At 41.3% G+C, this 25131-nt stretch overlaps 1 protein-coding gene and 1 non-coding gene across 2 annotated transcripts in view; both read right to left on the bottom strand.

Moving 5' to 3' along the window:
- The window catches only part of LOC111076214, a 46128-nt gene that overhangs the window by 8718 nt on the left and 12279 nt on the right, over nucleotides 1-25131 (bottom strand). The gene's annotated exons all lie outside the window — the stretch shown is intronic.
- On the bottom strand, nucleotides 6563-6634 carry Trnaw-cca. The gene has a single exon. It is a non-coding gene; the product is annotated as a tRNA-Trp (tRNA).

Genomic DNA, 25131 nt, shown 5'->3' with positions numbered 1-25131 from the left:
TGATTCGATTTACATTTTGTACTTATTTTGCTGCTTGCTTCCATGGCTTCAAGCTTCTTCTTCTTTCCTTTTTCAATTAGCTAAAATGTTGACTAAGCCGCAGAATTGAACAAAAATTTCCAGATAAATGCACTTTAAAGAGCCTCCCAGGAGAGACAGCAGCAAATGCTTCGAGAGTTTAAGAGTCTGGCTGGGCTCAGGCTTATTAGTGTCTGCTTTGTCTATGGAGGGACACAATGGGACACAGAGCCAGCCAAATTATGAGCATTATGGCACACCTCCATACAGACGACAACTGGCAAGCAACCATCTTGGCAGAGGGAAGCTTGGGCGGCCGTGCGCCATTTAACAAAGATTCCGTTAATCTGCTACACTTGGCAGCTACAGCGGCAGGCATGGCCATGAGGCTGCCAGCCACATCCACATCCACATCCACATCCGCTCCAGTGTCGTCTGCCACTGTATGGGGCATGGGCACGGCAATGGGTGTCCTCCTCGTTTGTTACTGCTTATTGTTGTGCTTTTATTGTTACGGCCATGTTTTTTTTCGCCCTCCTCCTACTACTACTCCTCATTCTTCTAATCCTCCTCCGTTCAGCCTTCTGCTTCTGCTTTTTTGTATGCTCGAGAGAGGGTATGATGGTTCTCAGCAGATGTTTGCATAGCTGTGACTTTAATAAGGAAAATCAAAGATATAAAATTCATAAAGAGTTTAAATAAAAATAAAAAAATTAAAATAAAACCAAACCATCCAAAAAAAGTTTAAATAAATGAGTAGAAGAAGCACTGAAAATGGTAGAAAACTTAAATTTTGAATCACTATATCTTCGGGTATATCTCTTCCATCACCACGAATTAAAAATCTTGTGAAAGGTCGTAGAATTATCTTTTCAGCCCATAAATTTCTGTGAATATTCGCTATGCAGATGCCGAGTAAAAAATATAAAAGTGCGCACAGTATCCAAATCGAAGTTTTTAAATTAAAAATAAATTTGCTGCAGTTAATTGCAGGTTCTAAGTATGAGAAAGTGATCTGCTCACACAGGCCTGCAACCTAATTTTTGTCTGCTGCAAAGTAAAAAATTCCTGTCGCACAGTGTTGCTTGCAAGGAAAAAATAAAAATAATAATAAATAAGGAAGCTAATAAAGTTTCTGCAGGGACAACAACAAAAATGATCAATCTTTGAGGGTATCAAAAGGTTCGAGTTAGCTGATAGTGTTGCTTCCTTTTTTGTTGTTTCATTTGGAGGCATTGTTCGCTGCCTCTGGCTTCAGCCTGCCCCCAAATGCCGCTCTGTATGTTCTTTTTTGTCTTTAGTGCTAAGCGTTTTATGTTTATGATACCGTCCCTCAGACCGCGCCCCTCCTGACACAGACAGGGGCATGTGACCCCGCCCCATGGGCCACGCCTTCAATGTTTATGTGTCGAAATGACTTTTGAATTGCATTCCGGTTATTGCCACTCACTGGAGCACAAATTATGCACTTAAAGTCAATTTTCAGACACACAACACACGCCCTGGCCAAAAAAAATTCGATTGCTTTTTGCCCTTAAATGTGTCACGTTTTGAATTTGTTTTTACTTTTAATATTTGCTCAAATATTTACCATGACTACGTGCCTGGCCTCAGCAAGGGATATAACGATAACTGACTTGAAGATGGCCTCGAAGGTTCTGGGACACCCAACCCAACGTCTCTAAGCTGCTGCTGGAGTGACTTCTTTTGCTTCGACTCTCTGGATCTCTGTCGTTTGCCATTTGCTACGTTAATAATTTACTGTCAACTTGTATATTTATTGCTTAATCACTCGGAAGACCACAGATAATATTCGACGAATGTCTCTGCCGTGTTCATGTATATATATCGTGTTTGTCTGTGTGTGTGTGTGCCTGTGTTTGTGGCCTGCCTATAAATCAAAATGGGGAATGGCAGACAATTTGGGCAATTGAAGTCAATTTGTAGTCAAAAGTCAAACAAAACCTGTGAGGCTTTGTGTGGATTGCAATTGCTAAAACAATGGGCTTAGGGCCAGATTAAAAACTGTCAGCATGTTGCAAAATACAGCCACATGAAACGTATTAAAGGTGCAATAGAAAGTTAATGCTGTGCTGGCTGATATTTGGATTAAAGATGTTTTAAATGACAGCAAAATGTAGGACAATGTAATTTAGGAAATTCCATTTAAACTTCCCCCTCAAAGGGTTCTATTTCAGACTGGAGCTGAGCAGTTAGAAATATTTAAATTATGCTACATTATAAGATTAAATTTCCAGTAATACAAATTGCTTGAATTTCCATTTCTACACCTAAAAATTCTTACTTAATGATTAGTTGGGGGATATAGCCCGTTCTGCCTTATCCACTCACGAAAAACCCATCATTACTCCACAGAATTAAGTGCTCAAAGCAGCCATAAAATGGCATTCACATTTAGCGGCTAAATGATTAGCGAAGTTTCGAACTAAACATCCGCATGGCTCTATAAAAAATAAAAACAGCCATTAAGCTCTTGCTATGGCCATTCCAAATGATGTGAAAAAAAAAAAAAAAAAACAGACCGCTGGTCGTGCGCTGTGGCTCTGGCCACAGGGGCTCTGCGAAGTAGTTAAATTAACAGCTAATTTAAAACACTTTTTATGTGGCAGCCAGACAAATGGCTTGCCACCCCAATTCCTTACAAATTCGCCCCCGTACGAGCGAATGAGTAGCGTGCCGTGGCCATGTCTGTCACTGGCTGTCCAAAAGCGTTGATGGGGGCTGACACTTGCCTTGGTGGCATGTGTCCTGTGTCCTGTGTCCCGTGTCCTGTCCTGTCCGCTAGACAAAGAAGTCTAGACAAAATTTATAACGACTCTGTTATCCTGTTTATGGGGACAACAGCATCAGCAGCATCAGCAGCAGCAACAACAACAGCATTCCAGGCATTCCATTTCGGACGTTTCGTTTTGCCACGAAAGATTGACAAATGATTGTGTGTGTGTGGGTTTTGGGGTCAGCTGTTGTGGCATGTGTGACGCTGAGTGTTAATTAAATGCTGGAGACGCGCAACAGTTCGCTTCAGTTAATTTTGTGCACTGGTAAAGTTTATTTTTAGTTAACGAAATCAAAGAAGGGCTGGCTGAGGGCGCCGAACGCGTTGATACCCTTGCAGCTGCAGCGTTTCAGAAAATATATTTATCTGATTCCGAATAAATTTCTTCCTTCGCTGCTTTGCACAAAAATAACTCCAAAAATCGTAATACCCTGCCGGACAGTGTATAATAAGGAACGTATACGTAATTTACTTCAGCGTCACAACAAATGACATTAAGTGTTGCTCTCCTTTGGCACACCGCATGCCGTCTCCCTTACATCTCTCTCTCTCTCTCTCTCGTTGCCGCTTTGGCGACACTTGACTTGTGTTTTATTTTATAGTATATGCTATCTGTATCCTTTACAGCGGCGTTAAAGTGCCAAGCAAAGAAGATATAATGAAAGCGCCACAAAGTATGCAATGGTTTTTCCAAGCACCCTCACCAACCCACACACACACACGGATGGGGTGGACAAGAGGCAGACACGCAGGAAATAAACGTCGCTTGAGCTAACAATTACACTGACACCATTAAAGTTCCTTGCTGCCACGCCCACACCAGCAGCAGCACGTATCGGGCCCACATCCATTGTTTAGCTCACAGTTTTCGTGTTCTTTTTTTTTTTTTTCTCTCTCTGGCAAACTTCCTACCATGCATGGTCTTGCCCCATTGTTGCACTGCCGCTGACATGATGCCGCCTTGGCTCTGGCAGTGGCGCTGTGGTGACATGTGCCTGTGCCTGTGCCTGCACCTGGCACACAGATTGCACATTGTCTGCATCAGACGACACCTCACATTCTCTGTGGTCTTTGCAAACTTGTTTTTTGTTCCACTACTGCTGCTGGCAACGACAACTTGCAACTTACGAGCATTTTATGGAAAATGACTGCAACAACTTTTGCCCACAATTGAGCAAATTGCTGTCCGGAAAATGGGAAATGTGCTTTGATTCAATAGCCGCAAAGGCCACTACCTAAGGAGACCCTATTTTGCCATCTAAAATTTTCATTTAGTGGCGCCTGAGAGAGCCCAAGCCAAAGTAATTTAAAAGTCCATTTGGAGCAAGCTGAAGCTGAAGCTGAAGCCTGCCTGCCCAAATGTGTATTTATCATAATGCCAATGGCTCTTGCCACCGAGCTTGCCAGCAGCTTGCAACAGTTGCAGTTAAGTGCACGGGGGGCAGCAGCAGCAGCTGCCTCCCCACTAACCCATTAAAAGCCCACAACAAGGGATGCCAGCAGGACGCCCAGGCAAACCCAATAGCCAGCAGGCATCCGGATCTTGAGAGCCGCAAACACAGCACGTAGCCTCTTCTGTTCCGCTGGTAGCGACAGGCAGACAGACAGCAAAGGGTTGGAGCGGGGATTGAATGGAGAGCGATGGTAGATAGTCGAGAAGGATGGCATGGGGCATGGGGCATGGGGCATGGAGAATGGAAGTTACGGCAGGACAGGTAAGTGTATGGTCGAGCACACCGCTTCAGGTGGTGCGCTGCAGCCAGCCACTCGCTGCAACATTGCCATTAAATCAGAGTTAACAACTGCCTCTTCCTGTCTGCACAGTGGCTGGCAAGTCATATTTCTACGCTGCTTTAAATATTGCTATTTTATAAGCTCTGAATACAATTCCGTGCCCTCAAAGGGCACTGTAGAACTGGCAAATGAGCTGCAAATTGGAGGCTTTAGTTTAGGTTAATATCTAAGTACGATTATCCAGGCTGCTAGGCTGCAAAGTTGATGCATCTCTTCTTGTGTTCGCCCTTGGAAATTATTTGTTACTTGCACTGCCATTTTCTCCCACTGTAATCTATTCACCTGACCTGTTTGCTCTTGGCACAGATGCTGCTGCTGTTGCTGCTGCTGCAGCTTCTTTTGCAACTGCTGAAATCACGGCGAAAAAAGATTAAACTGCGGCAACAACTTTGGCTTTATTTGCAGCAGAAAAGAACGCAACAAAAAGTGCACCGAGCACCGAGCACCGCGCTTCGCGGCTGACTCGCCGAAAAAACAATTATTTGCAGAGCAAGGATGCGATGCGGGAGGCTGAGCAGAATGGTGGGTGGGCACACTGTATATTTATTCTAAAGCCAAAAGGAGACAGAGTGAAAGAGAAGGAGAGAGAGGCAGGGAATACAAAAGAGAAAGAGAGCGAAGCGAAATAAATTGAAGGAGCAAAATGCCAACAGACGCCAGCTAGCGGACGCGCTGACAGCCACTGGGAACATATGCCTGGAACAGCGCAGGAAGAGCTAAGAAGAAGCGAAAGAGGGAGTGAAAGAGGGAGTGAAAGAAGTAGAGAAGGAAATAGCGACAGTGGGCTGCCAGGGCCTGCCACCTGTTGTCATTGGTGCTGCACTTTTGATACCCTGCCAGAGAGCATGATGGCGAGTCGATGCATAAATAAGACGAGACACTTGCCACTATCTGTTTTCTGTGATTTGCCAAAGAACACTTTAGATTTGGTGCAGCAATAACTTGTCTGTTTACTGCTGTTCTAAGGAGCTATTTAATCGCGCTAATAAAGCGTTTCCGGCTTTTAATTATTTTTTTAAAATTAAATTTATTAAATTTCGATATTCAGTTAAAGTGCTTCGTCTGTTTGTGCAGTTTAAGTCAGGGTAAGCAACGATCTGGCAGGGTATCAAATGCCTCTGTACCCATCTCAGTCTCAGCTTCTTGTTTCACGCCATTTCCGACCTCTGTCCTCGTCGTCGTAGCTGTCGTCTGTCCCTGTCCTTGTCGTTGTTGTTGCCGTCAGCTGGCACGGTGTTTTCTTTCTTTCCTTGCCGCAATTTTTTTTCATTTCATTTCACTTAGCCATTCGCTTTGTTGGTTTTTGTTGCTCCCGTTTTTATGCCATTTGCCATTTCCCATTCCCTACACAATTTTAGTTGCCTCTTCTTTTCTTTTTGCCTTGTTTTACATTTTGTAATTGAATACTTTAAGTGATTTTCGCTTTGGCTTTTTGCTAGTTAATTGACAAAAACGACTCCCAGGCAAGGGGCGCGCATATACCACTCGGCATTGCCACTGCCACTGCCACTGCCAGTGTGTGTGTGTGTGTGTGTATCCGTTTCTGTGCACAGCTAAAAAGTGTCACTTAACTGATTTGAAAAGAGTCACAAAACAAATTGAAAGGGCCCCCCGGAAAGCAGAGATTAGTCATGTGTAAATGGCATCTGTAATTAGTGATATTGATTTGGTTTATATGTGTAACCTCAAGGAATATTCCAGGCATGCTACTACTCTCATTATTTGTCCTTTGCATACTTATATTTTCGTACAATTTAATACAGTTCATGTTCCCAAAATAAATATAAATTAAACACAAAATAAATCATAAAAGTTAATCTAATGTTTGCTTAGTGCTCCTGCTCCTTGCCACTGACCCCCACAACTAGCTAATTATGCTAATAAAGATAAGCTTAACAAACAAAAAAAAAAAAAAAAAAAAAAAAAGAAAAAAAATAATGTTTCCAATTGCTTTGACCCCGACGTGATTTGAACACGCAACCTTCTGATCTGGAGTCAGACGCGCTACCGTTGCGCCACGGAGTCCACATAAGTCACAGTGCCTGCCACACAAACCTAAAGCGTCCAATCCAGTGCTCGATGAATGATTGTTGTTGCTATTCGCGTGCCTAAAAATAATCCCCAGAGCCACACACTAAATAATGCGCTCACTGCGTTCTGTTTGCCTCTCCCTCTCTCTCTAACTCCTCTCTAACTCGCTCTCTCTCTCTCTTTCTGAAGTACTGTTTAGTTTATCTCTTTCAATTAGTATTTGTTGCTTTTATTATCGGCACATTCTACATACTTATGTACGAGTACCTATGTACATACATATGTATGTATATGTGCAGTGAACCGGTACTGACAACGCCTAAAACTAGTGGAATGAATTGCATTTGAAAGAGATTAGATGAATGTTGCTGTTGGCTTAAGTGTAACATTGAAACGGGTTTGCAGCAATGCAAAGTGCACTGACGAGCAGATCGCAGCTCAAATGTTTTTTGTTTTGTTTGTTAGAGAAATAGAAAACCGAAGGCTTCACTGAACAGGTATTTGCACCAATTTAAATGTCAGTACAGCACGTGCTGACTATGTGGTACGCAGGATTTTTATTAATATTTTATAAGCAATCATTTTCTAAGAAGCTCTAAGAATCTTTCTCATAGTGATGGCTAATAAATAATAGTAATATATAAATCATAAAGAACGGTATTTCAGAAACAACAATTCATACAGCTAATAAATATTAAATATTGAAATATTAAACCAAATAAATTTGCCTTTCAATATACATATATAATTTTACGCTGCCAAAAGCTGATTGAAATCGATTCTGCCTTCACATTTTAGCCATTAGTCGAAGAAGAAAACGAAACAAACCAAGCAAATATGGATATATAATGATATAATGATATAAACATAAACCGCATCGATGTCAGACAAATATTGTTGTTTGCATTACCAAATAAATAATACATATAATGTCTGTATTAAGCTAACACACAGAGCAGCAAACTAATTGAACTTGGAACACACTTCCCAAGCGGGCCAAAGTTGAGGAATGATGAATTGAATGGAAAGAGTAGTGAGTAATATAATTACTGCAGCTATTAGTGCTTCCTATTTAATGATTACTTTGCTCTAATCATCATATCATGAGTGGATCTTTGGCAAAGTAATCATTTCATAGTCATTCATTATCTCAAACACATTAAATTAATCTTTCATTATTCCATTGCTGCAAAGATGAAACAGATGAAAACCATTTCATTCCATGCCCCAGCTGAATATTTCATTTGCTTGCCAATTTATGGAACGCATAAAGCGGAAAATACATTGCCCACCGATGGCAAACAAGTTCCATTGCTCTATACAGACATGCGAATTTATACCAGAGAATACCAGAGAAAATAACACCTGAATGAATGGTAACCAGGGAACTACTATTTATAGGCTCTTGATTAGTTTGGCCCCAAAAACTTTTCATGGCACACTCGACACTATAATTGTATGCAAGCGTGAATCCCCCAGGGATCCACACGACTCGGAGATCCGCAACCAGATGGCCACCCAACTCCCCCACCCCCCATCAGCACCCACACTCATACACACACACACAAAGCTATTCAGGCACACACTAAGAAATACTCAACAGTTGCACATTTGAAAATTTCAGTGGAAAATGAGAGGGAAAAAAAAGGAGACTCGGCTGGCTTCAAACCAAATAAAAAGCAAGAGAGATTCGCTTTACCCTTGAGGCTTTTTATGCCCTTTGTGTGCAGCGGGCTTGGGCATTTTCAGCAGCCATTTGGAACTGAGAGAGAAACTAACCAAGAGGATGAGATGATTATATTATGGGGCCGACATGGAAATGATAGGATGTCAAAAGGGTTTTTGATATATTTTTCAATTTGAGAAGTTGTCATTTCAAATCAAAAAAAGAACTCTCTTCTAGGGTATCAAAAAATTCGTCCTGCTCAAATTCGACCTTCCTCTGTTGCTGTTCCTCTGTTTTTTTTGGTTTTTTAATTTCAGCCGCAAAAAGTTTTTTGCTCTCGTTTCGTCCTTTTTTGCTGTGGCTCTGCTCTGTTTGTGCTTGGATGTTTTTGTGTCCGTGCATGTCTCTGCCTCTCAGTGTTTGTTTGTGTATGCTGAGTGTGTGTGTGTGGTGTGTGTGTGTGTGTGGCTGCGCTGATGTTTGTATGTGGGAATCACACGAAATTGGCAGCCAGGCGCTCAGATAACTGCGTAGGCGTCGCAGCTGCCAGCTCCCAGCTCCACGTGGGTAGCATCAAATGGCGCAATGTGCAAATGTTGGAGAGTACACTCTTTGGGCAACGGGAAAGAGAAGTGGAAGTAAAATCTGCCTTTGTTTGTCTCTGTGTGAGCGAGTGTCTGGGTGTGTGGAAGCAAGACTGTGACTGTAACACTCATTAATAAGTGAGCAGGAGAGGCAAGGCCAGCGCCACCGAAGAGCGATTATGAGAACAGGCTGGGAATCAGCTTGGAACAGGAGCGGAGCAGAAATCATGCAAAACTCACACAAAAAGCTCACATAAAATCCCCAAGTTAATGGCTGCTTCCCAACTTTCCTTCTTTTTTTTTTGCGTTCTTTTTTTTTTTTGCTCAGCAGCAGCAGCAGTTAAGTAGTTACTCGTACTGTTGGGACCCAGCCAGCATAAGCTCTACTTAATTCGTTTAAGGGCAACGCAAGTAGCTTTCCACATCCACAACGTTCTAGGGGTTGGTCCCGGGATACCCACAGAGCATGACAACAAAATGCGGATGAGCAAGCACCCTAGGAAAATATCCACAAAGCTTCTCTTTTGCATGGGGGGGAAACTACGCAAATGAAGTTAAGAGCAAGCAGCTAGTTAGTTAGTTCCGGTTTGTCATTTCATATGTAAATGTATGGGGCTTAAAGAGGGGCCAGGGCCAGGGCCCAGGCTGCTCTTTGAAGTGTGAAAAAGTTTAAGGCAACAGCCAAAAGGCAAGCTTAAAATCATTTAGGGATGATAGCAGCTACCATGGATCAGGGCACTGAGGAACTGAAATAATTTAATTGTTTTATTTTATTTATTGTATAAATAAATTATCAGAAACTTTTAATATTAATATATTAAATTAAAAATTAAAAAAATTAAATGACACTACATTAAACTGTTTACTACCCCATAACTTAATATTATTGAAAACAGAAAATTTCTTACATTAAATTCATATAAAATAATATTTTTCCACGTGGCAACTTCACTCCTTTCCCTCCCCACAAAATCCAGCCAATAGCCAGGAAAAACTTTAACGTACCGAGATTTATGGTAAGCTATTTACATATGTATATACATAAGCACACACTCATACGCAGTGATAGGAAGGTTTTTTTTTATATGGCTTTTGCTTTGATTAACTGTGACAATAAACGTTGATTAACAGCTTGGCCAACGATTGGCAAACCCAAAAAAAGGTTTGCCATAGCAACAGATAAGATATGATATGTAGTTTAGTTAATATTTAAATGTACATATAACGAACAAACTGGGGATTGAGGTGTACCTATGTATTGGGTTCCTTAACCCATTCAATCAATCCTAACTTTATTCGAAGTGTAGAAATTTTGCACTCACTTGCTTAAGTGCAAGAAATTTCACCCCAAGCTGTTTGCACAATTTTATCCTTCACTTACTTCCTTACACTCACTCGTGTAAGTATGTGCATATGTGTGTGTGTGTGTGCAAGTGTCAACATTTATTTTTTTTAATTAACTTTGCAGCATCAACAAGAACAGCAAGGAGCAGCAAGGAGCAGCAAGGAGCAGCACGGCAGTTGCACCAACTTATTTAATTAAAATTCGCCATTGAAGCAGCTAATTAGATTTTCCATTTTTTTTTTAAACGCTTTCATTGTTGGTTGTTGTTTCCGGCCATGATGATGATGTTGTTACCATCATTGTTGGCGTTGCCTGGTTGCTTTTGCCGTCGAGTCGATTTGGCTTGGTTAGGTTATTTCCCCGCTTAACATAATTTCTGTCGAGCTGGCCATAAAATAGTTAAAATTATGTTTGCCATGGGCCATGGGTCACGTCCCAATACAGGGCTGGCCGCCCTCCCTTGTTGTGCCCCCAGGCCGCAAGGCTGTGTCCAGCTCTAGCCAGCATAAATTTGCATAAATTTTGTGGGTGCACAAAATTCCCATAAAAGATTGAGCCAACTGAAAATCGATACCGAAACTTACAAGCGACTGGCAACAAATTAATATGATTAATTGGCACGTTGCTGGTGCGTGGCAATGGCGGCGCGGCCACTAAAAACAGAATGAGAGACGACTATGATTTAGGTATGGACTATGGGAATACCTGAGGAATAACTAGGATATAGACTGGAGTTTTTTACTGATTTGATTTTACTGTTCAAGTGGGAAAGCTTACACCGCCCGTTAAACCAATAAAAATTACATTCCGCTTTCCTTTCCCACGCCCATATGTTACTTCTCGGCTAACTCGATTGCCCCATATGCCCTCGTGGCCAGCTACACCCTGCCTGGCAGTTTGCGGTACACTTTTGCAGCCATTGGCAGAACCTGGCCCTGGCAAACCGACCCCTGGGCAAAAGTTACCTCACAGCAAACAGAATCACTGCGCCAAACCTCGCTGACAGGCAGGGCTTTTCAGGGCAGCAGAGACACAAAGTGTGTGCGGAGAAAGTGTGGGGAAAGAGTGGGTAGGGAAGGTGAGGGAAAATAGTGGGAAGGGAAGGGTGGGAGGTTAAATCGGGAGGTGTTGTAGCAGAAAGAGTCGATTGGCCTGACGTGTTTGTTTGAGGTTACGCGACGCGGACGCTAAACTGGATGGAGACTGGCACTGGACTGATTGACACCATGGGTGAAAATTGATGTCGCTAGTTACGGCAGCATGGTCTGGGTTCAGGGGTCAGTCAAGGGTCGAGCCACAGTTTGATCGGCATTCACTTTGGTGCGGGGTAAACTATTTTCAATTGGTCAACAGTCGCCGCGACTACGGCTATCGAATCGCATGAAATCCATGAAAAAAAATATCGTCAGCAAATATTCAACAGTCTGTGCTGAGTAGGTGTGAAGGCACTTGGCTGCACTGTACCCGCGGGTGTGTGCTTTCAGTATGTGAATCGGTTTTATATGAGGCATGTCCATTAATCGGTCAATGATGTGCTAATTGGATATATATTCCCATATCATATGAACTAATTTGTACCTATGTATGTATGTCTTTGGTTCTATACATTTGTTTATTTATTGATCGGCATACAAAATCTTTCGCAGAATATTTTTCTCACAGTTTTGTTGCTTTTGTTTATAAAGAAAGTTTTGTACATGTATCATGAGATACCCGGAAAATGTTGTAGTTGTTTTTAGAACATGAATACCTTTGAAGATTTTTCAATATATACTACGTACATTCATATGTATATATGTAAATTTGATGGCATTCCATGCATGGCAGAATATATATGTATTATGGATATTCATATGTGTAGTTTTCGTGCAATTTTTAGCAAGTGATTCCCGCGAGATGTTCACAGAATTGAAGGGTCTCTGATTTTGCAAAGGATCCCTGCATCACTGCACAGTTTTTGTTTTAATTCTAATTCTAATGTTTTAGTGCAAATGATCGATAGTAATCTTGGGAGATATGCAAGTAAATGAAAAGGATGTTCTAGCAAAAAAAAAAAGTCAGACAACATTTCTAAACATTTCTTTTTTATTTGAAAGATTGCTTTTCTGTTGCTTCACTAATTCGTTGAAAAGTATGCCAGCTAGGGCATAAAAACCGTTCAAAAGCGGTTGAAATGGAGCACTTAAAATTCTTATTCAATTTTGATCAAGAATTGCAAACAAATTCAAACAAATTCTCGTTGCATTCCATTAGCTTTGCAGAAAACTCCACAGGGAAAAACTTTTTTTTTTGTGCATCTAGTTGGAAACGGCAAGAGCTGGTGCCAAGTTTTGCGACAACTTCCCGCTGGGTATTTAAGTGAAATTGCAACAGAAAGTTTTCAATGCTGTGCAGGCAGAAAGAGACTTTTGCACCATATTAAACATTTTCAGAATTAATATAATATGAAGCGTAGCCGCTGGGATGGCGATCGCAATAATTGCGCTTGTTAAATATTTAGAGGGCGACTCGCCTCCGCCCGAAATGCAAACAACTGAGGCAGGGACCATGACCAGCAACAGGCTGGGGGCAGAGCATAGAACAGGAATCCAGATTCTATATATAAGCAAGGACAAGCACGCTAAGAATTTCAGACCTGAGGCGTCGGGCGTCGGGCGTTGGGCGTTGGGCGAGGGCGAAACTATAAAATTCATTGAGAGGCAAAGTTGAGCACAAACTAACAAGCAACAAGTTGTGCTCTAAAAAGGGGCATTTACTCGTACCATGAGGCACGCCCAGGCCAAAAAGACCCAGCAAGGCGGGGAGAGGATGTTGTGCCGTGTAAGCGTCACTTAAAATGAACCGAAGACGTTGCTAAAATGTGCTCCGTGCATACTTGAAATAAGAACAGATTTAAGTGCACACACACACACACACACACACACAGAGCTCACAGATACACAAGCTTACAGCAGCCTGGAAAATGTGAAGGCTGTTGGCTGCCGCTGCCTGCTGCCGTTCATTGCGATATTTTCGTCACTTAGCATTGAGCCAAGACACTGAGACCGAGTCCGAAACCAAGACGCTTGCCACATTAAGACACGCAACGACACAAACACTTGAGGACAGCCAGGTGCCAGTGCCAGTGCCAGAGCCAGAGAGTCAGGCCAATGTATACGTAATCTTTCAGTAGCATGTAGCTTTTGTGTGTGTGTGGCATGTGGCATGGTGTTGGCATGGTGTCGTTTGCGTGCGTGCGCCTTAATGAATGTGTGTGAGTGGCACACACAATCAAAGATAAGAAGCCGCCATCTTCCACCTCTCTGCCGCACAGATAATGATGAGTATCATTAAGTTGAGCAGGGCACGGGGCACGCTGCTGCTGTTGACATTAAGTTGTGCCTTTTGCCATTGTCCTGGCATTGTTCGCTCCTCGAAGCTGTTGTTGTGCACTTTCAGGCGATTTGGTGCACGCTCACGGCCCAGCCTTGATTTTCTCAATTTTCTTTCGTTGTTCTAAATATACCCTGGAACTGGTTGTGCTGCCATAGAGCCGCTGTGTCCAATGGCAGGAAGGCAAACACTGCTAACTGCTGCAAGGGTATTAAAACATTCGGCCCCAAATATCTACCTTCCATGCCCTTCTGCTTTTTTATTGCTATATTTTTTTCCATTTGCCAGCCATTTGGTGACATTTCCCGTTTTGGATAAACGCATTTCCCGCGGCCTTCGGACACAGAAAAAAAAAAAACCATACAGGCGGGAAAACCTTTGACACTTTGGCAATCAAGGCAGCAGCAGCGGACACCTGGGCCAGTGGGCGTGAGTGTGGGCGTGTCATTGTCGCAGCTGAGCTGAAAAAAAAAAAACAGAGAGGAAAAGCGCACTCAGACAGGCATTGGCATGCATAAATGCATTATGGGGCATAACGGGGGCGCGCGCTTACGCCTTTTTCCACTGGACTGAATCCGCTGAGAGAACTTGGCTGCAAAGCGAATAAGCAACATAAATATTAAAAGTTTTTTGCATCACTTTACGTTCACTTTGCGACCAACAGAATCTGTTGGTGCTTAGATTTTGTTTTCTCAAGCACATTTTTGGTCTACTCACGAAGAAAGAATTTAGAATTTAGTTGCAAGGCATTTTTTTTTTAACTTTTTACATTTTCCATTTAGTGAACATAGCAAAATCAGTTTTTTTTGGGTAAAGGTAAAGTTAGATGTACGCTGCAAGTGCACGTAATTATAGATAGCTGATAGATCAACTGGTGAAATATTATGCAATTAAGAAATATTATACACCAAGAGACTAGTTAGTTTTTCACAAAGAGAATAACGATACAATGTATATAAATAAACAAACAATATTCCATAAACAAAGAAACATTTTTCTTCTGATTGAAAGCCATAAATATAATCATAAATATCATTTTGAAAGTCATTACCTCACCTTAATAATACAATTTCTGTGAATAATTGAATAATTTGTGAATAATTTGAATATTGAAATAAATTGTATCTAAATAACGAAGAATATCTTGGAACCAACAGTAAAAAATGAGAATGTCAGTTTGAGAATTTTTTGCACCAACATAATATTAATAATATATAATATATAATATAATAATAATAATATAATTATAATATTATTAACATAATATTTCTTGAAGCTAAAAATTTCTAATTTATGATGTTAATTCAAATAATATTTATTTAAAAAAACGCATTTCAAAGGAAATTAAATGTAAGCAATTTAGTTATTAGTAAATTAAAATATAAATTGGACTAAAATAGAGCAAAATCAGCATAAGCATAAATTTGTGTGACATTTTTTGGAGAAGTGGCCAAACAAGGCCTACGAATCTGCCATAAACCGCATCTGCTGGATGAGGCTGGGGGGGGGGCCTTAACGCAGTTATATCGATTTGCGGATGTCAGTTATGCTATACACACACACTGACACACAAACAGATTCCCACACACACACACAACTATGGCTGATTGCTTTGCAGCTTTCAGTCGATTTTTTTAGCAGGTCGTTCTTTTTTTTTTGTGGGTCCCTCTATGTTTTTGCTGCAATTGCTTTTCCATGTTGCCATTCATTGATACATGTCTGTGTGTGTTTGTGTGTGTGTTTTTTTTTTGCGTCAAAGTATCTGTGTTTGTGTGCCAAAAATATCAAGGCAAACGCATATGCCGCTCCCCCTTCTCCCCCTTTCGCAATTGCTTGGCTGAGTTTACACTGTTATCTGATAACTTAATTTGATTTTCTGCTCACACAGAGAGCCACACACACACACACACACACGTGCACACTTAGTTACAGCCACTTGCACCCACACAATGGCATCCGTAGCTGCGCATCGTCTATGCTGTGGCTTTCCTTTCCGCTCGATTGGCGCTGCCTTTGATTGCACTGTGCAACAATTTTCGGTGCAATTTTTCATTGCATACTTTGGGGAGCTTTCTCCTTATATACATACGTACTTTGGGCTGTGTTTGTGTGCACATATGTGTGTGGTTTACCAAGATAAATGTCCTGTCTTCAGTATAAATCAATAAAGATAAAACATCGCTGCACTTAAGGCGAATATTCTCGAAGGCTAAGCAAGGCTCGCAAGTCCATTTCATGCAGTCGAATATTAAATGTGATAAGTGCAACACTAAGTGGCCAGGCCATATTTCTGGACTTGTTGAAACATATCAGAAAATTATGCAAATTACTAGACTGTATTTTTGGTAGCTCAAAGTTGATCTAAGAGTATGCCTAAGCAATGCAGGCATTCCACTAAAATTATTGGATTTAATGGAAACAAAAGTGTAAGAAAATAAATTATATTCAAACTTTACATGGAATACAAAAGAAATTCTCATAATATTGTACATACTACACAAAGTCCACGTCCATTCAACTTTTGCTGCTGAATTTCCAGACACATCTTTTTACACATTCCATTACGCTTGGAGAATATCTAACTAAAGATTTTATATATTTCTGTGTAACACATTTATTACTACACATTTATTATGTAACACAAAAAACAGTGCCTGCAAAAAAAGTACGAGTAGCTTTCTGCAATCCTAATTTAATATAAATAAAGTCGCAGATCCCTTTGGCGTGCCATTAAAGTGCGTAAGCACACAAAAATGGGATTATTATTGGCTAAAGAAAAAGACAGAGAAACAGCTTTAAGTAATCCCTGCAGAGCTCTGAATATTGTGTCCCCAAAAAGGGAGTTTCATTTCTGTTGAACCATTTAAGACCATTGTGTAAGGCACTCTCATTTATTTATTGAATTTTCTGCCTTGAATTCAATATTGCCTGAATTTCCTGCTCTTCAGTGAAATATGCACATATATTCTTGCTGATTTTCTTGCTGTGCGGCGGGGACTTAAGCTGCTTTCATATACAGAGCCCACGAACGAGCCATGTAAAGTTTTCAGTTTTCACATTAACATTTTTTAATTAAAACCCAGAAGAGCAGAGCAGAGCAGAACAGTGCAGACATTCACGTCTCCGGCGGACGTTGCACGTGGCGTATGAGTGATGTGAGTTGGTGTCTTACTTTTAATGTGGGGCCGTCCCTCACCTGGAGCATTTGGCGCTATTACTGACTGCTGCTGCCGCTGTTGTTCCTGCTGCCGCTGCTGTTGCTGCTTCTGCTGCTTCTGGCATTTTGTACATTTTTCTTGGCTATTAAACATGCATAATAAATGACAGATGCTTTTCAGGAAGGCCATTTCAATTTGTTCTTCGTTCATTTCTGCTTCTTCTTTTTTTTTTTGTTGCATAAATTATTGAAATTTTATTTCCATTTCGGCTGCTGCTGCCCGCTGGCACGTGTGTCCATTCCCTTTACGAGCACGGGGCCCGATGCATGCATGCACACTTCCGGTCAATGAACGTGCCGTTCCAGTGCTTGTTCTTGTTCTTATGCTGGCTGTTCCCACTGCCAGCCATTACACGGAGATAATTTGCCGTTGTTTGCCATCGAAGTGGGTCCATTCCCTTGAGTAAGTAGCTGACCAAAATGAATTTGACCCACAAAAGAAGGGATAATGGAGAGCAGCAGAAGTAGCGGCTGGGCAGCAGTGCAGCAGGGAATGGAGAACCCAAAGAGGAAGCAGGGAATGAAGAACCCAAAGAGGAAGCACAGTAATTACAAGTACACAGCGGCAGTAGGTCCCAACCACAGTCCACAGTCCACAGTTTGGGGTACGTACAAGAAATACGGGTGTATGCAGACAGAAGAAGATATTCAGTTTCCATGCAAATGTGGCACGGTGGGTAATAAATCTCTATTTACTCGTATATTGTACGTTTATTTCGTAGCACGAAACACTGACTGATTGACCGATAGAACAGCGTACTAAGAACGTATAGGGAATCATTTTTATCAATATTGGAATAAAATAAAATAAATTAACAAATGCCAATGCTTTCTGTTCGAGACTCTTCCCTAGACATTTTTGCCTAACATTTTTGCCAGATGGCTGTCAAGGATTAAAGCTATGCATATTCAATGGTAAAACTCCCGAAGCGATCCGCGTAAAGTACCCTCATTCTGACTTCAAAAAAGCGAAATGCTTAGCAGATAAGGCGCAGCGCAGGGGCACAAATAGCACCATCAGCTATACGCACTCTGTGAAAAGCGATCCTTTGCTTAATTACTGATCAAAATGATATACTCTGGCTGCTACATATTCCCTTTTTCATTACAGGCAGTGGCATAAACCCAAACATTACTAATGCAATACACGTTTCTTTTTCCCATTGCCGTGGTCGATGCATCGCGCATTTTTCTATGCCGCTTAGGGCTTCCGTCTGTCTGTCTGCCAGCGGTAGTCTGTCAGTGTTATCGTTTATCTGTCTAAATATTTGACTAACATACACACACGCCCACTCATACACAGACAGAGGATATACATACATATGTAGAGCTAACAACACACAAATAGTAGCTGGGGCCGTGGCCCCGCAGGCGACAAAGTCAAAGTCGTTTTGCGATAAAAGCATCCACACACACACACACGAACACACGCACACAGAGACATGGGAAATGCTATGGAAATTGAAAATTGAATACGAAATTGAACTTTTACCTTTTGGAATGTCACCGGCATGCAGAAATCGTGTAAAAATATCCGTACGGGAAATTTGCCATAATTGTGTCGAATGTCGATGACATTGAGCACAGGAAACAGTTGCTACCCATTTGCTGCAGCCAACTATTATCCAATATTAGTAGCTGCAACAATACATATGTATGTCAATGGAAAATGGGCTGGGGAAGCAGCATTACGATTATAGATATATCCCACTGAACAGATTTGTGCAGTAAATGTATCTGTACGCAGTAAAATGTTAGCTGAAATGAGGCCAAAAAAGCAATCAGAATATTCTGCAAGTGTTGCTCATATTTCTGCATATATTTTCACTGGCGTACACTCAATAAAATTCGGTGTTAGCCGGCATTTGTGAGTTGTGCTTGAAGCATCTCCTGAGCCCTGTAGATATGCCCAAAAGTATTCGTTATCGTCGCGCCTCAGACACAATCAATATACACGACGTACACGCAACGTGCCGAGACGCAGCCGCAGGCCGCAAAAGCCACCGCCAAGTCGCAACACAATTCATAAATGCCACGCCTCACCTGGCTATGTTTTTTTTTTGTATTTTTTTAAATGGATCAATATTCTCCAGCAGCAGGAGAAGCAGCAGCAGCCACAGCCACAGCAGCAGCAACAGCAGAAGGAAGCACAGAGCAGAGCAGAGAAGTGAGCCCTTGGCTAAGACGTTGACGTGGCAGCTGTATGTCCTTGCAAGGACAATTGTGTGTCGTCGGTGCCCCCAAACACTGCGACACCCATGGCCCAGATTTTTTTCTCTGGGAAAACTGTGTGTGAGCTTTTTAGTATGATTTTTTTTTTTTTTGACTAAATTCAACTCAACTTAGCGCAGCTTTGACCTAAGGTTGGGCTTCATACTTGCACCTTCAAGTGCCAATTAGCAGGACTGTGTGCCACGTGCCACGTCCAACAGCCACAATGAAAATTAACTTACAAATGCCTCAGTGGTTTGCCTTGAACGCAGACCCCAAAACCAAACAAAAACTCACACAAAAATCGAATACCAAACAGAAATATCATCGACAAACAGATCCAGGCCAGGGGCAGCGGCAGTGGCAGCGGCAGGCGGCAGCCAAAACAACTAGCGAAACAATGTTTAACATCCAAAAGTTAAAATAAGCCAAAAATTGTTTACAAAATTCGAAAAGTAATGGCGTTTAAACTACAGAAATTCCGATTAATGTCCAAGCGGAGAAGCTGCACAGCAGCGCAGCAAATCAGCTAGAAAATCCGCACGCAAGGAGGAGGGGAAGATGGGCTAAATATTTCCATAAGTAAAACGGAAAATGGGGGGGGGAGCTACACATTAGATATGTACTTACAACCAATCAATAAAACCCATTTGATTTCCATATGATTATTCCATTGAGGGTAGGGCATTTAAAGACCCTCCTACCCAGCCGCAGCATGTTACAGACCGCAAATGTGGCAAATGTTTGGCGAAAATTGGCTCAGCTTTGATTAATTAACTTAAAACAGCTATTGACATATGTGCAGCTGAGCAAACACACACACACAGAGAACACAGAACAGCGCAAACTGGACAGATAGAGATACAAACATACATACATACAGACAACCAGATGCAGTCACACAGATACTACTGGCTATTGGCTGCACCCAACCGTCACACGGGCACATTGGCATTGGCATAAATTTAATTGAATTGTGTGGCCAAGATGGGGCAGGGGGCGTCGCTCCCTCCATCCATTAATGAAGTGGGGCACATGGACACACGGGTGCGGGGTGCCGCCACAGAAAAGCAACAGCGTATGTGGCAGAGGCGAATTTCCCGCTATATGGGAAATATATATGCATACATATTTGGTCAGATGCTAACCAAATGAAAATTGAAATTTCCGTTAATTTTTTCGCATGTTTTAAACTTTATTTTTAATATATTTAATTTTCCGGCAATTATTGATGGTTAAATTGGAAAGAAAGAATAATTTCAGTGCAAATTGTTTTCCATGTAAATATTTATAAAAATAATAATGGTAAACGGGAAAGCTATGTACAGGATTCAGGTTTTTCTTCAGCTTTGTTAAGTGTTTTTGTGCATTTGAGTAACTTCATTTATTTTTTTGGAATTGAAAGCAATTAAATATATTTAAATATATCAATAGAAATCAATTAATTTCAATTGGTACCATTAGCTTTTACAGTCACCAAGTGCCAGCTGTCAAGTGGAAATTTCGCTTCAACTATTGTGCAGTTTCCCCGCGGAAATCTTTCAGATCGATTGGGTCTTCGAGTTCATTAGGCAGGCATTCGCACTGACAGTTCTTGAGCGTTTCGTTTTGCTTAATTTGAGCATGTTTTTTGTTTGTTGTACAAGCTACAAGCCACCTAAAAATAGCCCACAAATCTAAACGAAAATGTAGTCTATATAAATATATAAACACAAGTAAATATATGTACATATAAGTATGTATAGCCATACCACGTGTATAAGCAAAGTGAGAGCAGGAGGAGGAAAAGGAAAAGCAAAAGCATTTAGCTGATGACTACAGACATAAAAGTGAAATTGACCAAAAGCAGAACGAAACGAGCCATCAAAATTGAATGGGAATCTTGTGACTGAGCTTCGGTTTCACTTGGGGCTCTCCCCTTGCCCCCTGTTCCTCTTGGGGCGTTGATTGGCTTGGCCCCTCCCTGACCAACCAACAGACAAAAGTCAATGGCAGACAAAATTGTTTTTGGGACCACCTTGGGGCACACTGGCTTTGGCAAATCATTCGCAGGACTTTGAGCCAAAGCAAACAATATACAAAAAAATAAAAAAATAAAATAAAGAATCCTCGTGGAACCAAACTCGAAGCCCCATTAACTGCGCTCGAGTGGATAACCTTTTTCGGGTGGCTTCGAGTGGAATTTTTAATTGCGAGAAGAAAAAAAAAAATGCGTATTTCACTGGCCGGGTACCGTTGGGGGGGAAATGGCGGCAAATTCATTTCAAAGAAATCACTTCCTTCGAGACGAAATGTTTTGGGGCCAAACTTATTGCGTGCCCATTGTGGCCAATGGGGGAGGGAGTGTGCATCCTTCGTGTTTCTGTGTGTCCTTGCCCCGACTGGGCTTTCAGCCTTGTGCCGCCTTCACGGACAGGCCAAACAAAGCCGAGTCCGACCAACACTCAAGAAAAAAACTAAGAAAAGGGTTTCTTAAAGCGAGGCAGGCAAAGAAGCTAACGAAATTATTCAGCAAAAAACACGTCAAAACCTTTCAATTAAAACCGCTTCAGATCGAACATTTTAAGTCTTAAATAAGGGATCTTACACTCTTGAGTTGAATAGAATATTCAAACCAAATAGAGTTTACATATTGGGATTTTGGGTTTTTTTTTAGATATTTTAGGATATGTTTTTTCGAGATTTCAAAGCACCTAAAATTAATTTCGCAAGCTGGTTTCCCATCTTGCACATTTTCTCTAAGTGTAGACTACGGCAGAAGATGGGCAGAGACATGGGGTTGAGGGTCTGGCAGAGTGCTGCTTTGCATTTAATTACGCTTAAAAATTAATTAATTTCTTTTTTGTGTGGCCGGGCGGGCCTCTGTGGAGTGACTTGAGACATAATCAAGCTGCCGCTGCCAAAGAGGACTTCAGTGGCGTCGGCACCCTAATGTATGCTACACTCCCGGCCACTTTTATCTGCCCTGGCATTATCCTTGTACTTGATGCCGTACCACTGCCACTGCCACTGCAGAGCAGGTACACTCACAGGCACAGGCAGAGGCCCAGGCCCAGGTGTGGTGCAGGTGTAAGGTCTGTCCTGTCGGTGGGTGGTGCGCACTTGTGTGTCTTAAATAATTCAAGAAGCGCAGTTCTCGCGGTATCCAACGAACAACAACAACAGCAGCAGCAGCCGCAACAGCTAAGAGCCAGGCCAAGCTTTGTTAAATGCCAAGGATAAATGGCCGTGTCTGGGTTAAGCTGCGCACCACACCACAACGTGGAAGGGCTATGCGTGTGTGTATGTATTGTATATAGCCGCAAGTCCATTATCCTTCGGCTTACAACGCTCAGATATCGCTTTGAAGCGAGAATTATGTATTAATTCCTTAAAATAATTAACAAGCTAAAACTTTTGGCATACATTACACAGCTTGGAATCACTCAATGGGAACGAAAACAGGTTAACATGGAAGGCAACAAAAATGTGTAATAACTTGCCGCACAATTACTCGCTTGAGTACTGGCGACCACCGTAATGTTGTTTAATCGTAACTATTGGCATTATGTGCATTAAATGTGGTAACATTTCTTAATGGACTTTGAGCTCCTTCCCCATTCTTTGTTCAAATGCACCTAAAACAGGGGCAGGTTTATTATCCCCTTATATTTTGTGCTTTTTTGAACCACCTTTCGATGATCTCCCCTTGCCACATTATTCTCTGCAAATGTTTACAATTATTTCTAGACACAAAACAGAGATCCATTTTCGACAGTATTTCGTTTTTCGCAATGAAACAAAGACTACTAAGCGGCTTACAGAATGCAATTGCAAGAAAAAAACAAAATTTTAATAACTCGCCATGGCGCTGTCATAAACAAAAGCGGCAGAGGCTGTAGCAGCAGCAGCAGCAGCAGCAGCCACAGCAACAATAAACCTACAGCAGTGCCAGGCGCAACAACAATTGAGTCAATTTTGCATTTTCAAGGTCCCCCTGGCAGTGGTTTTTGATACCCTTACTAGAGGCGATGCCAGCGAGGGCATGACAATTGATCAAGTCATACAAGACCATAGCTGTCTGCTCATCATTTAATATAGAGCTAACACAGTTTTAAACCATAGTTCCCGTAACTTTCAACAGTAACTATATTTCTGTATTGGAACGCTAGGGCATCTGCTACTTCGAGCTTTTATTTTTCTAGTTAATATTACTTTCGGTGCAGAGTCGAAGGCAACGGAAGCAGCACACGAACACAAACGGACAGACAGACGGACAAAACCTACGGACGGACGAACGGCTTGATGGACTGAATGGGATTTTGTGTGTGTGTGTGTGTGTGTGTGTGTTTGTGCCACCAGCTGCTTCCCATCCTCCTCGGTTTCCTCGGTTTCCTCGGTTTCCTCGCTTTCCTTTGTTGCTGGGATGCACAGCATAAAAGTACCAAATAGAAATAGAGATTTTTGTGTTTACTGCACTTTGTGCTGGAAATTCGCGTTGTTTTTCCAGCAGTTTATTTTCGGTTCATGCATTATTCAGTGAAGCGAAAAACTCTGTTGAATATTTCATATTTTGAATGACCAAAATATATATTATTATAACGGCGTGTATAAGTCTATTAAATTAATGTTCAGCAAAAATACATTGTAACTGCATAGTGGATATATGTATGTAGCTTTGTATTGGAAATGTAAATACCCCGCGTATGCGTAATGTGAAATAAATTGCTTTCATTTGTTAATGGAAATTGATTGTTTGGCGTGGCATTATTTTTAGAAATTCACTTCCAGCGGGTATACAACTGAATTAGTGCTTTGTTTTGTTTCTATAACGTTTTAAAAGCATTTTTTTTTTTGGATAAGAATTGTAAGTAGATTTTTGTGTGCCATGCCTAAACTTTAAGGGCAGTCTTTAATTTACGTTTACAAGTGACTGGCAACATGCCAATCAGTTAAAATGCCACCGGCGCACGCTGTAGTTTTGGCATTGAATGGTGTTGCTCAAATAAAAGTCATGTCATCACAGACACACCGATAAAATAATATATGTAGTTCTAGCAATCCAAAGGAGTGTATCCACATCTTTTATTATAATTTGTTGAAGCAGCTTAAGCACATCCCCCATCTTTCATTGAAGTGCACCATCGCGAAAACATGTCTCCTTTACTGTAGGTAAAAAAAAAACTACCCAAAAAAAGGAAAGTTTCTCAACGAAAACTGCGAACGACCTTGAGGTTACACATTATCCAGCTTGACGCATACTCGGACATGTTTCCTCAACTATAAATATCCGTCGAAGCTACAATTACAAACATACAAAGATACATGCACACAAATACATACATACATGTACATGTACATGTACATGATACATGAATGACTTTGCTCAAAAGCATTTCTTATATCGTATATGTATGTATATTTCTCGCCATTTTTTTTGTGTTGTGTTGTGTTGGTTTTTTGTTACTTGCAAACGTAAATAAATGCCGTATAAAACACATGGCCGTTGGCCTTTTAACGCAGACGTTTTTTCCCATACCCCGAGCAGTGTGGCACAGGAAGCAATTTTGAATGTGTGTTTCGGGTATACATATACGGTAAAAGGTATATGTATTTATGTATGCGGCATGTACATACGTATCTGTGGCTCCAAAGGGCAAAAAATTAAAAGCGCTGAAAGTATAATGCATAAGTAAAAGCCACACAAAGGGCAATAAAAATAAAGCATTTCGCTTGTATCTCATTCACTTTGATATGGACTTTAATATCATTGAAATTATAATGATGTGTGTTTTTATGTACGACCATACAAAAAAAAGAGAAAAGAAAACCGGTCGTAGGGTGAGACTGAGGACTGAGGTCCGATTTCAATCTCTTGCCCCCAAGCCTCAGGACACCCCGACGTAGGGGACCAATTTTCATCGCTTGGTCACCTGAAGCCCCACACACACACACACACACACAAAGAGAATGGATAATGGTGTGGTGTTGGTTTCTGACCGTTGCTTCAGTTTTTGACCCTTATTTAGACACCTTTCCGGCCCCCAAAGTTTTCGTACAATTTGTTCACCTGGCCAATTTGTTATTTATGCTGCGTATATTCGTACGTGTTTATTC

The sequence above is a fragment of the Drosophila obscura genome, unplaced genomic scaffold (genome assembly GCF_018151105.1).
Source record: "Drosophila obscura isolate BZ-5 IFL unplaced genomic scaffold, ASM1815110v1 contig_200, whole genome shotgun sequence".
Taxonomy (NCBI): domain Eukaryota; kingdom Metazoa; phylum Arthropoda; class Insecta; order Diptera; family Drosophilidae; genus Drosophila; species Drosophila obscura.
The sequence above is the reverse complement of the archived record's forward strand: the minus strand, read 5'-3'. Positions and strand labels throughout refer to the sequence as shown.